At 45.5% G+C, this 10,672-nt stretch overlaps 1 protein-coding gene across 2 annotated transcripts in view; it reads left to right on the top strand.

The window, feature by feature from the left end:
* ZNF185 (zinc finger protein 185 with LIM domain) overlaps nucleotides 1-2,562 on the top strand; it is a 58,220-nt gene extending 55,658 nt beyond the window's left edge. For both annotated transcript variants that reach the window (XM_079910681.1, XM_079910682.1), the window contains exon 23: nucleotides 234-2,562. The gene's annotated coding sequence lies outside the window, so the exon portion shown is untranslated. The remainder of the gene's footprint in view (nucleotides 1-233) is intronic.
* The last annotated feature ends 8,110 nt before the right edge of the window (nucleotides 2,563-10,672 follow it).

Raw genomic sequence — 10,672 nt, forward strand, 5'->3', positions numbered from 1 at the left:
AGTGACCCTCCTCAGCCAGAAGCACAGAGCAGAATATCTCCCTTGAAGGCAGTGGGGATCGGTACCAACCGGGCCCTCCACCAGCCACAAGCTGTTCCGCCTTTTCTCCAGAAGACATTGACCCGGCCTGTCCCTCCCGGTGCCTGGAGCAGTCCCCCTCGCCAGGGGCTTCTGACTGCTCGCTGGATCGGCTGTGTGTTTCCAGTCTCATGGATACTTCTATTTCCTTTTAGCTCCTCCAGGCTAAGAAGAAGCTGATAACTCCTGGACAAGTTTGACTGTCCCCACGAGCCCCAAGTTGCTGACTCCTCTTCCCTCACTTCCTCTCTCCTCCATGTGATTGCTTCACGTTTTTGCTCTTCTTAAGTTGAACTTGCTTACATCCAGTAGCATATCTTAATGATGTTATGATAATTACTTGTGTGTGTGGCTTTTTAGAGCTTAGAAAGCACTTCCCATCCATTATGTTACTTCCGGCTCAAGCAAAGAGGATTGAACAGTAATTCCATTTTGGCTTCCCTCAGACTGGTCGGCTTCCTGATGCGTTTAGGTGGCCTGGTACGATAGTCACGGACAAGAGCGTGGGGTGCGGTGCATCCTGACTCTTGGGACAGAGAGCAAATCACATTCTGGTTCACAGCTCTGAGTGTACCTTTGGAACTTGACAGAAGAAGCAGACCTCCTGAAGCTTCTGAGGGGTTAAAGACTGTTGACGATCCCTGGTGGGTAAATTGCAGACGCTGAATGCTAGGGATTGACATAGGCTAAAGTTCAGCTTGTCTATTTGCCATATATATTTTTTAAACTTTCCGTATACGTTTACAACTAGTTAGTTGCTTTTGATTGAGTTATATAGCAGATTTTAATGACCTCCTACCTACCTACCTTTCAGTGTAGTTGCGTTTTGTGCTGCAGGCATGTGGACGTGTATTAGAAAGTTTACACGTTAGGTTTAAATTCTATAGGATGTGATTCTTAAGAGGCTACTGACCAAAGGGGCATCTGTGTCTGAACCTTGCTGATTAATACCTTTGCCCTCAGTGTCCGATCCCTAAACTTTACACAGAAATCCCCTAAAGCAAGTTGTAGGGTCTATAGACTCCAGCAGGATTATGAAGGGAGAAAATCAGCTAACATCTCTTGAGGCCTTACTGCGTACCAGGCATTATCACAAGGTGGTGGCATTAATCCCCATGCTAATCGTGTACAGAGGGTGTTCTTCTCCGCAGTTTGCAAGTGAGGACATTGAGGCTCGGGGAGGCGGTCATTGCGTTGTGCACAGCGCACCCATGTAACGCTCTCTAGCACCCATGCCCTCTCCAGTAACAGTAATGCTGAGTATATGTGAAGCACTGTGTGGAGGTGACACCCGGACGCACACTTTTACAAAGAGGGGAAGGTGGGGAATTGCACCCCTCCTCTGGGCATCCTGGGTCCCCATAAAATACCAGAAGGGCCAAACTGGCCCTCTCACCTCCCTTTTCCATGAAAACACTTCTGAACTGAAATACTCTCAGCTGGGAACAGATCTGACTCACAGACCTTCCCAAAGACGAGCTTGTCAACCCAGGGGAAGCTCCAGTAGGCTAGCGGATCTGGGCACAGGGCCCTCAGTGACCTCCCATTTTCCAGTCCAGACTCTGTCCCATGCTAGTGGCAACTACTGAGACCCCAGGTACTTGGAACAGGGATACCTGTTGGCCAGCTGGACAGATGCAGGCCCATTCATGCAGTCAGCTGATGCTCTGCTCAGGTTCGACTGGGCCCCTCTGCCTTTGGGACCAGCATCGCTGTGTAAGTTCCTCGAAAGGACAACCTGACAGTTTTTATGATGACAAATGAGGGCGTTTTCTCTTGGTTTAATTAGAAAGTGCCTCTCCATCTCTCTCCAGTTTCTGAGCCCTGTGCACGTTGGCTGGTGGACTTCTTCTTCCTGCCAAATGATCAGAGAGGAATGTTCCATTTATTTCCATAGATGTGCGTCAGATTTGCTGTGGAGCGGAAAACTGGCCATGTACTCGCACAAAACATGAGCTGGTTTTCCTCAAGACGGTAGGGACTGACACGTAGGTGCTGAATGAATGAGTGAAAGGGAAAGAAAGGTCGTGCCTTTGGGTGGGAGGCAGCACCCCTGAGTCTTGGCAGGATCAAGAGGTGCAAGATAGGCTGGCTTCCCTGCCTTCTAGATACACTCTGCCTTTAAGAGAGTTTTAGAACCAACATGCAAGATATTGACTCCAATCTGAAAAAGTCTCTTTCATGTTTAAATGGCACAGAATTCTTTCGCTTCTTTTTATTTGCCTAGAATTTTTAATCATACTTGCTTAACTCATTAATGTACACAATTATAATAAATGGTAAGATATTTCATGTGTAAATGTTAAGGTTTCCTTTTATAGGTGTAATAACTTGGTGTATTTGGCTGTGTGATTTATTTTCTCCTATTACCTGAAGCCACTCCTTTTACAAAAGCAAATAAATACTTTAAGGAGTATCAAAGTTTTCTCTACAGAAGCAAATGCTTTTAAGAAGTATCAAATCTAAAGAGAAAACAACAGCATTATCTAGAAACTATGCCTGCACAGCGAGTGTGCAATTCTAGGCCTGTCAGATCGAATGAAGGAGATTTTATTCTTTCGGGCCCATCCTTCCTTTCATTGTCGACAGTCCTTATTGAACTCTTGCAGTGACCAAGAGCTCAGTCCCTTAAAAGCCCATTCTGTCTGGGGAAATGCATTCCTCAGCTGACTTACAACCTGTTCCCTTTAACTATCACCCACTGGTAATCTGTAATCCCTCTTTTATATGCCAGCCCCTAAAATCGGTAAATACACTTGTTGGGTTCTTCCTCTGTCAACTCTTCTCCCATTTAAACACCCCTGATCCCATCAACTCTGGCAGGAATTCTGCGTATGCATCTCTTAACCCTCAGAGGTGCCCCCAACCGCACGTCCGAACCCATTCCTCCAGATGTGTACCGACAGGCAGGACTTTCACCTTGCTCATTAAGGCTGGTGCCCAAGCGGTCAGAATCCTGTGGAACAGTCATTCTGCCTATCACGTGATCCATGCTTCCAGGTTTTGTTTCCGAAAATATAATTTGCATGTCATCGATGTCTTGATCCAGCCTGGGGCCAAAAAGGGTGGTCAGGAAGTCAGTCCAAAGATAGAAGACATGGCAGAGAAATCCCTCTACAACTGAGCAGGGGCGTTGGGACCCAGTATTCAGTAGGTATTGAACTAGTGTCCCTCTAGCTACTTTCTCACCCCAACCTCAGCCACCATCTTGGCTACGAGTACATTTGGGAAAGGAAGAAGAGGTTTTACCACTTCAAAGGCAAGAACTATAACAGTAGCTCCTAACCAGGACCTGGAGTCTCTGTTGGTGATAGCATGTGACACAAAGACCTAGAAAAAAAATAGGGTAGAGTTATTTTGAAAAATGGCTTAGCAGACCAGGTTCCCACCAAGCCGGTCGATCCCCAGTACCCAGCCTCCCCTATTCCTCCTTCCCCTTTATAGGTCCACACCTGTGAGGGCCCCCAACCCATACACCCCCACGTGGGGTCCTCTGGGGGACTCTGCTTATGAATGTATTCCGCCTGTGAATTTCCACACGCTCCATTTCTCTTGTGATGTTTCTCTGCACAATATCCTTTTCCCATGAACTTCCCAAGGGAGGAAAGCTTCCACCAGGGGACCCAACACTGGTTACATTGAATTCAAAGTTGGGATCACTACGTGGCCATTTGGGGCCCCTCTTGCCACTGAATCAACAAGAAGGGTGTTATTTACCTGCCGGCTGAGCGCTCCTGACAATCGAGGGGAAAAGGGTCGCTGCAAGGACCACATAGCAAACCCCGGAGGAGAGTCTTCTGGGGGTGTCTCTTAGTGCTCCCACGTCCAATAACGTAAGGTAACGGATGACTGATGACTCATGCAGGCAGGACCACTAAGGGATCAGATTGGTTAGGAATAAAGGTTTGTATCTTACTGCCTGGTAGACGACCACAGCCAGCTAGACGAGGTCATAGGGAACTGAAATGCTAGGGGAAAAGGAAGTTACAAATACTATGACCTCATGGCCAGTTGCAAAAATAACAGCTACGGAAGCTATGCATACTTCGTCTTGCTTTGCTATTATATATTTAAATCTGCCCCGTTACTTTTCTTTCTCCCGTTTCCAAATCTCGCGTTTAAATTGTGTGGGTGGTGCTTAATCATATAATTTAACCTGTAGATTACAGTATGTCAAAGTGGAATTATGACAGAACTAGAGAAGGAACAGACATCCCCCAGAGAATGAGAGTGTATCTACTGGGACTTCTGACGTCCCCCCTTCTTGAAGAAGGCAAAGGCATATTCGTGTATATGAGGTATGGTTGCATCATGCTAAGCAGAAGCATGGTGTCACTGTTATCATTTGTAAGAAAAATATGGGGTGTCAAAAAGAGGGTACACCTGGCTTTTTTCCCGGTGCTTTCTGGGAAACCTCCTGCAAATTATCCATGACAGTCCTGCGGGTGGAATTGCTGGGGGCTTTTTCCTCGTGTACCAGCAGCAGAGTCTCCCTGACCTTCACTGCTCCAGCCTTCTACTGCTTGTGTAAGCCACTGATTCCTTGTTCTCAACCCTTCCTGCTAGGGAAGGAGTGGCACTGCTTTCCTGATGGGCTTCCCTGTTAATGCTGTCTCCACCCAACCTTCTTCTGTACCGCATGTCCTGCCTGTGAATGGCTTCCGGAGCATGCACTCTACCTGTGAGTGTTTCCCACCATGCCATCTGTCCCATGAAGAATCCCTGCTCCAGCCCTTCCTCACTGTACACTCTGTCTCTGAACACCTTCTGCACAGTGCTGTCGCCCAAGGAGCACTTTGTGTGCCAGGCCCGTTATCTAATGCCATCTGCAGGATTCCTTTCCTTTTGAACATCCTCTGAACACTGAGCCCTGCTCATGAATGCTGCCCGTGTTCCCTCCCCATCCCACCCCCCACTGCCCAGGAACTCCTGTCTGCTGCACTCTTCATAACGTAATCAGCGTGACCTCCTCCTCTGGGTGCTTTCTGCGTCTAACTCTCTGCTTGGGAATGTGTGGGTCTCTTTCTTAAGTCCTCTGGCTGTGAGACATTGCTACAGGCCATTCTAGTGAAGATTGTCTGCACACTCATATTTTTAACAGCTTTATTGAGATATATTTAACACACAAGAAACTGCACACATTAAAATTGTTCACTGGGCTTCCCTGGTGGCGCAGTGACTGAGAGTCCGCCTGCCGATGCAGGGGACACGGGTTCGTGCCCCAGTCCGGGAGGATCCCACATGCCGCGGAGCGGCTGGGCCTGTGAGCCATGGCCACTGAGCCCGCGCGTCCAGAGCCTGTGCTCCACAGCGGGAGAGGCCGCAGCAGTGAGAGGCCCGCGTACCACAAAAAAAAAAAAAAGTGTTCACTTTTTAAAATTAGTTTTGACACATGTATGTATCTGTGGACTCATCACCCCATTAAAATAGTGAATATATACATCACTCTCAAGACTTTCCTCCTGCTTCTTTGTAATCCTTCTATCCTGCAGCCACCTATCTGCTTTCTGCTACTGTGCATTACTTTGTATTTTAAAGCATTTTACGTAAAAAGTTTTATATAAAGAGTTTTACATAAATGGAATCATACAGTGTGCACCCTTCGATGGAGGGATGGAAACATTCTAAACCTTGATTGGGATGGTGAGTATATACGAATGTATACATTTGTCAAAACTCATCATATGTACACTTAAAATGGATGTGTTTTATTGTCTGTTAAGTATTGTCAAATAAAAAACAAATACAGACTCATTAAGGAGAGACTTTTATTCAGAAGAATCGTTGAAAGAGGGGAAAGGGACTTCTGCAACAGAGGGAGGGGGACTTCTGCAATAGGGAGAATGCTGTGCTAGTAAATTCTGCGAGCATCTGAAAAGTTAGGAAAAAAGTTTTTCTTTTTTGAAGAGTAAGCAAGGTTAGAATTGGATGTGGGGAAGTGGGATGAAATGGTGGCATGATCGCATAGAGATCAGAGAGGCCAGTCTATTCTCAGGAGGCGCTGTCTGCTGACTCAGGCTGGGGGTGGGCCAAAGTTCAGGGGCCTGGAGGAAGGAGAGGAGCTGAACCAAACTTTGATTAACAAGCATTTTTTTTTTTCAATTCATCTATGCTTAAAGACAACTTAGAGTCTTCATAAGGATCTAGGCAGTCAGCTTTTAGGTCTGTGGGGCCAAATCAGGAGGGAGAGAGGAAAATGAGAAATGTTAGTTTGGAGGGTTGTAGGCAGATATTGAAAGAAATTGGAATAACTGAAAATTTCTTAAGTGTGGACAGTGTGCGCAAGATTGCAGGATTCAGTCCAATTTACAAATTCTTACATGGTAACAAAACCATGACGTTCTACAAAGAGGGGCAAAATAGCTCAGAGACAATGAACAGGACCAGAATGTCATAACCCACATCTCACAGTATTTTCTAATGAAATGCAAAATTTCTCTCAATGGTCACCCTCCTTTTGATCAAAGATCATCTCAAATAAGGTTATTCTCGATTGCAAACTAACTCTGGTCTTACTAGCTTTGACCTGATTATTTGCACAGGTGCAGCAAGGATGGTCATTGGCCATACAGGCCTTTTAAAGTTCGCTTTGCTGAAGTTTTTATAAAGAATTTCAGATTGGACTGTTAAAGCCTCTCGAGGCTGGTAGGCCAAGACAAGAACTCACCACCAGATATCACCCGTGCTTCCTATATATACTATTGGGGAATTCCTCTCTTCTCAAGGTACCCAAAGCCACCTGAGTTTCCTGGACTTGCCAAGGAGAGACCTTCCTTACTCACCTATAAGGCTGGGAACTCTGTAAGCCAGGTACCAGGTTCCCAAGGGAGTTTTCTAAGACTTGGCTTCATAAACTCAACCCGAGTTCCTTAGAATTGTCAGGTCACATGTGATTCTATGAACATCATTTACAGATATGACATTCCAGTCAAAGCCTTGGTTATATAACCAGTGTTTCCAATTATGTCCTGTTAATAAGAAAGGCAGGTTCTTATTGAACCTATAGGCATATAACTGTATGACCATGAAAATAAGAGCGCTCAAAAATAATTCCCAAATTCTAGAGGAATTGGGCAGGGAGGAAAAAATAAATGGTTTGTGTCCATTTATGAAAATATAGTCCACTAAATTGTTATCAGTTATGGATAGCTTAAGAGAAATGAGAAAGGGTTCCTTATATCCAGAATATAGAGCATGAAATCATTGGCAACATTCCAAACAAAACCCATAATCATCTTTCATGAGTTCATTAAGTCCTATGTCATGAATTCTTGTTCCACTCAGTCTCATGAACCCATCAGCTTCTTCACTAGAGTTCTGGGAATTCTGGCTTAGTCCAGTGACAGGATTTCAAAGTTATTTAAGTAATGGCATCAGAAGCTCGTGCCTCAGAGCATGTGGCGTAGTCCTTTCCATGGGGGTCTGAGACAATCCCTTTTTCTTGCAGGTGAAGCTTTCTGGCCTGTAGCTGATTGCAAGCTCTTTCAGGGAAGCCTTAGTGCATGACAAAAGATTTTAAATGCTCATGGTTAAAGATCTGATGAGGGTTCATCGCAAAAATAATGCAATTGACAAGGAAATTTTGTTGTTTCTGTGGCATGCAACATTTTAAAAGATAACTACAATTATGATCGATAACACTACACTCTTTAATATCAGGCAAAGCAATACCAGGACGTATCACGAACACTGAGGGCATTGACAAACCGCCAGGAAATTAATACGGTTTCTGAAACATTTATATTAATGACATTTCGCTCACACAAACGTAACCTAGAGAAGGTTAGGCATCTCTTATGATATGACAAAGCCTCCCATGAAACTCAATATATCAAATAAACCTAATTATTTCTGGCACCTCTGTTTTTACAAGGGAAGAGATACTTTGTGATTTTCCAGGCTCTATCTGGGAAAACTCAAATAAGCTTTGAGATCAGGAATATACCACTCAGGGGAATTCGCTGCCGTTCCAGTGGTTAGGACTCAGCACTCTCCCTGCCGAGGGCCAGGGTTCAATCCCTGGTCAGGGAAATAAGATCTCACAAGCCACCGGGTGCAGCGAAAAATAAAGAAGAGGAAAAAAAAAGAATATATCGCTTAGGATTTGAGCGTGGGGAAAGTAAGATAAAAAAGTTGTCAGAAGGTTTGAACACTTGGTTAAATAAGATCATGTGTCAGTAAGAAACACTACTTGTCTATTTAACCAAAGTGACAAAATATTTTAAAAGTAAATCTTTGGCAGTAATGCAATTATAAAGAACCTTAGTTCTTTCAAAAGTGACAAGACTTGGTTGAAGGCCATGATAAAGTCAACATAAAGCAAAGAAAATTATTCTGATAAGAAAGACTCTTTGGCCAGAGGTGCGCCCCGGGGCCGCGGGACAAGCGGGCGCAGAGGTCGCCTGTGTTGGGGGGCGGGGCTGCGGCGAGGTTCCAGCGGTTCTGCCGGAGCATCGGAGCATCGTGGGTCCGGGGCTGGGGGCGTCCGGGCTTGCGATGCTCTCTGCACTCTCCCGGCTCTGCAGCCTCGAGAACACGGCTAGGCAGCGGCAGTTTAGTGGGGAGTTGGCCTGCTGGGAACTAGGGGCCTGCTGGGGTCTCAGTTCTTGGCTGGCCCCGGAACATGAGGTTGCCAGGCGTGTGACGGCAGCAGGTAGGAGTGAGCCGCTGGTGCGGTGATGAGCAGGAAAAAAAGGACACTGGCTGTTGGCCTGTGAACCTAGGCAAGAACGAGCAGCCAACACAATCCAGACCCGGGTCCGAGGGCCCAGCTCGGTCCTGTGCGGCTGGTCGGTGGAATAGACCTGCAGGTGTGGCTCTTGTCACTCTAGGACTGGCTTCTGGACAGATCCTGCCGATGAGCCCAGGGCACTGTCCTCAGCTGTCCAGGAGAGTGCGCCGGAGTGGAGCCAAGGGGGGGTGCCTGACTCAGCACGGCGACCACGCACGTCCAGTCTGCTGGCAAGGGCAGTGGGGAGCCGGGGGAAGTCATGGCCTTGGGAGTGTCCTCTGATGAAAAAGAACCTGCAGGCTTATCGAATAACTTTTGTGTGGAACGTTGGTGTGCTGAAAGCAGTTCTGTGTGCTTTTCCCCCTTGGTGTGGATCAGCAGTGCTGAGGCAGCAGGTGTGATGCAGAAGTGTGAGCAGAGACTGTCTGGAACCCCCAGACTCCAGGGAAACTAGAGGTGACAGCCAGCCTAGTGAAGAGGACGGGCGGCGGGGCAAGAAGGCGCCCAACGGCAGCGTGGCCCATCTGTGGTGGCAGCAGCCCAGCAGGCGCCCCTCGTCTCAGGGCCCTAATCCTGGCTCCAGCCGGGTGGTCAGGGGAGCTGCAAGGTCTTCTGGGCGAGCAGAGCCCGCGGTCCTGAGCTGTTCTTCTCTGTGTTTGGGTCATCTCCCCCCATCCAAGGGGAGAAATCTAGATGAGGTTTAAGAATCAGTGCTTTAAGAATGTGGATCTCGTAGTTGAAACCTTGGAACACGTGTTTTCAGCACAAGGTGTTAAAGTGAATGGAAGGATTTAGCGCCTTTTCAAGGAGGCTGTCTCCATGTGGGCAGAACTAGAGAATAAATGGGTCTTGAATAAAAAAAAAAAGAAGAAAGAAAGAATCTTTGCTTTCTAGGCAGATTACTCAAAAAGTAAAGAAAAATCTACTACCTCTTATGAAGAGCAGACCAATAATCTAAGGAAATGTTTCCATTTTAACAGAGAAAATCAAATTCTAGTTTTGCATCAGTGTACTATTTGATATTATAGCTCATTTTTTTAAATCTTATAAACAAACCCACTGAACCTTAGCCAGCTTTGCCCACAAGAGATAAAATCTCCTCTGAGAACCATATCCATTCAGGTTTTGTCCTACACTTCCATCTTTTTCATTCTGGAACAACTAGTCATTTTACTTTAGTCTTTTATTTAACAAAAACACATCCTGCATAGTTAATTTAGTATAAGTGTAAGGTTTTAAGTGAGCAAAAGACCTTGGAAACTATCTTTAAGACTGACATACTACATATGAAACAATTACTGCTAAAATAAAGTTTTGTGAGAACAAATTCACTGTCACTAATTCCTGAGAATTTTGAGGATTCAATTTATAAAAGCACTTAAGTATCTCTAAACCAATAATAATGGAGCTCCTTGAAAGACTTTTATAATCTAATTTGGTAATACCATCAGGGTAGGAAACATTATATACACATACATACACACAAAAACAAAAAATAGATAAGTCCTGGGGATGTAATGCACAGCCTGGAGACTGTACTGTATATTTGAAATTGGCTGAGAGAGTAGACGTTTAAAATTCTCCTGATAAGAAAAAAAAAACTATGTGTGGTGATGTTTGCTAGACTTATCATGGTGATCATTTTGCAACATATACAAACACACCTGAAACTAATATAATGTTATATGTTTTCAAACATATTTCTTAACCTCCACTGTTTTCCAGCATGACGCTCAGAAGCCCGCTTCCCATGGTATCACCCTTTATGACACCTTCTCATACCTGTAATGCTACGTGGCTGAGTGGGGGATTCATGGAGCCACAGTGGGCTAGTGTTATGAGATCCCTCAAGTAAAATGTCCC

This window comes from Stenella coeruleoalba (assembly GCF_951394435.1).
Source record: "Stenella coeruleoalba genome assembly, chromosome: X".
Lineage (NCBI taxonomy): Eukaryota > Metazoa > Chordata > Mammalia > Artiodactyla > Delphinidae > Stenella > Stenella coeruleoalba.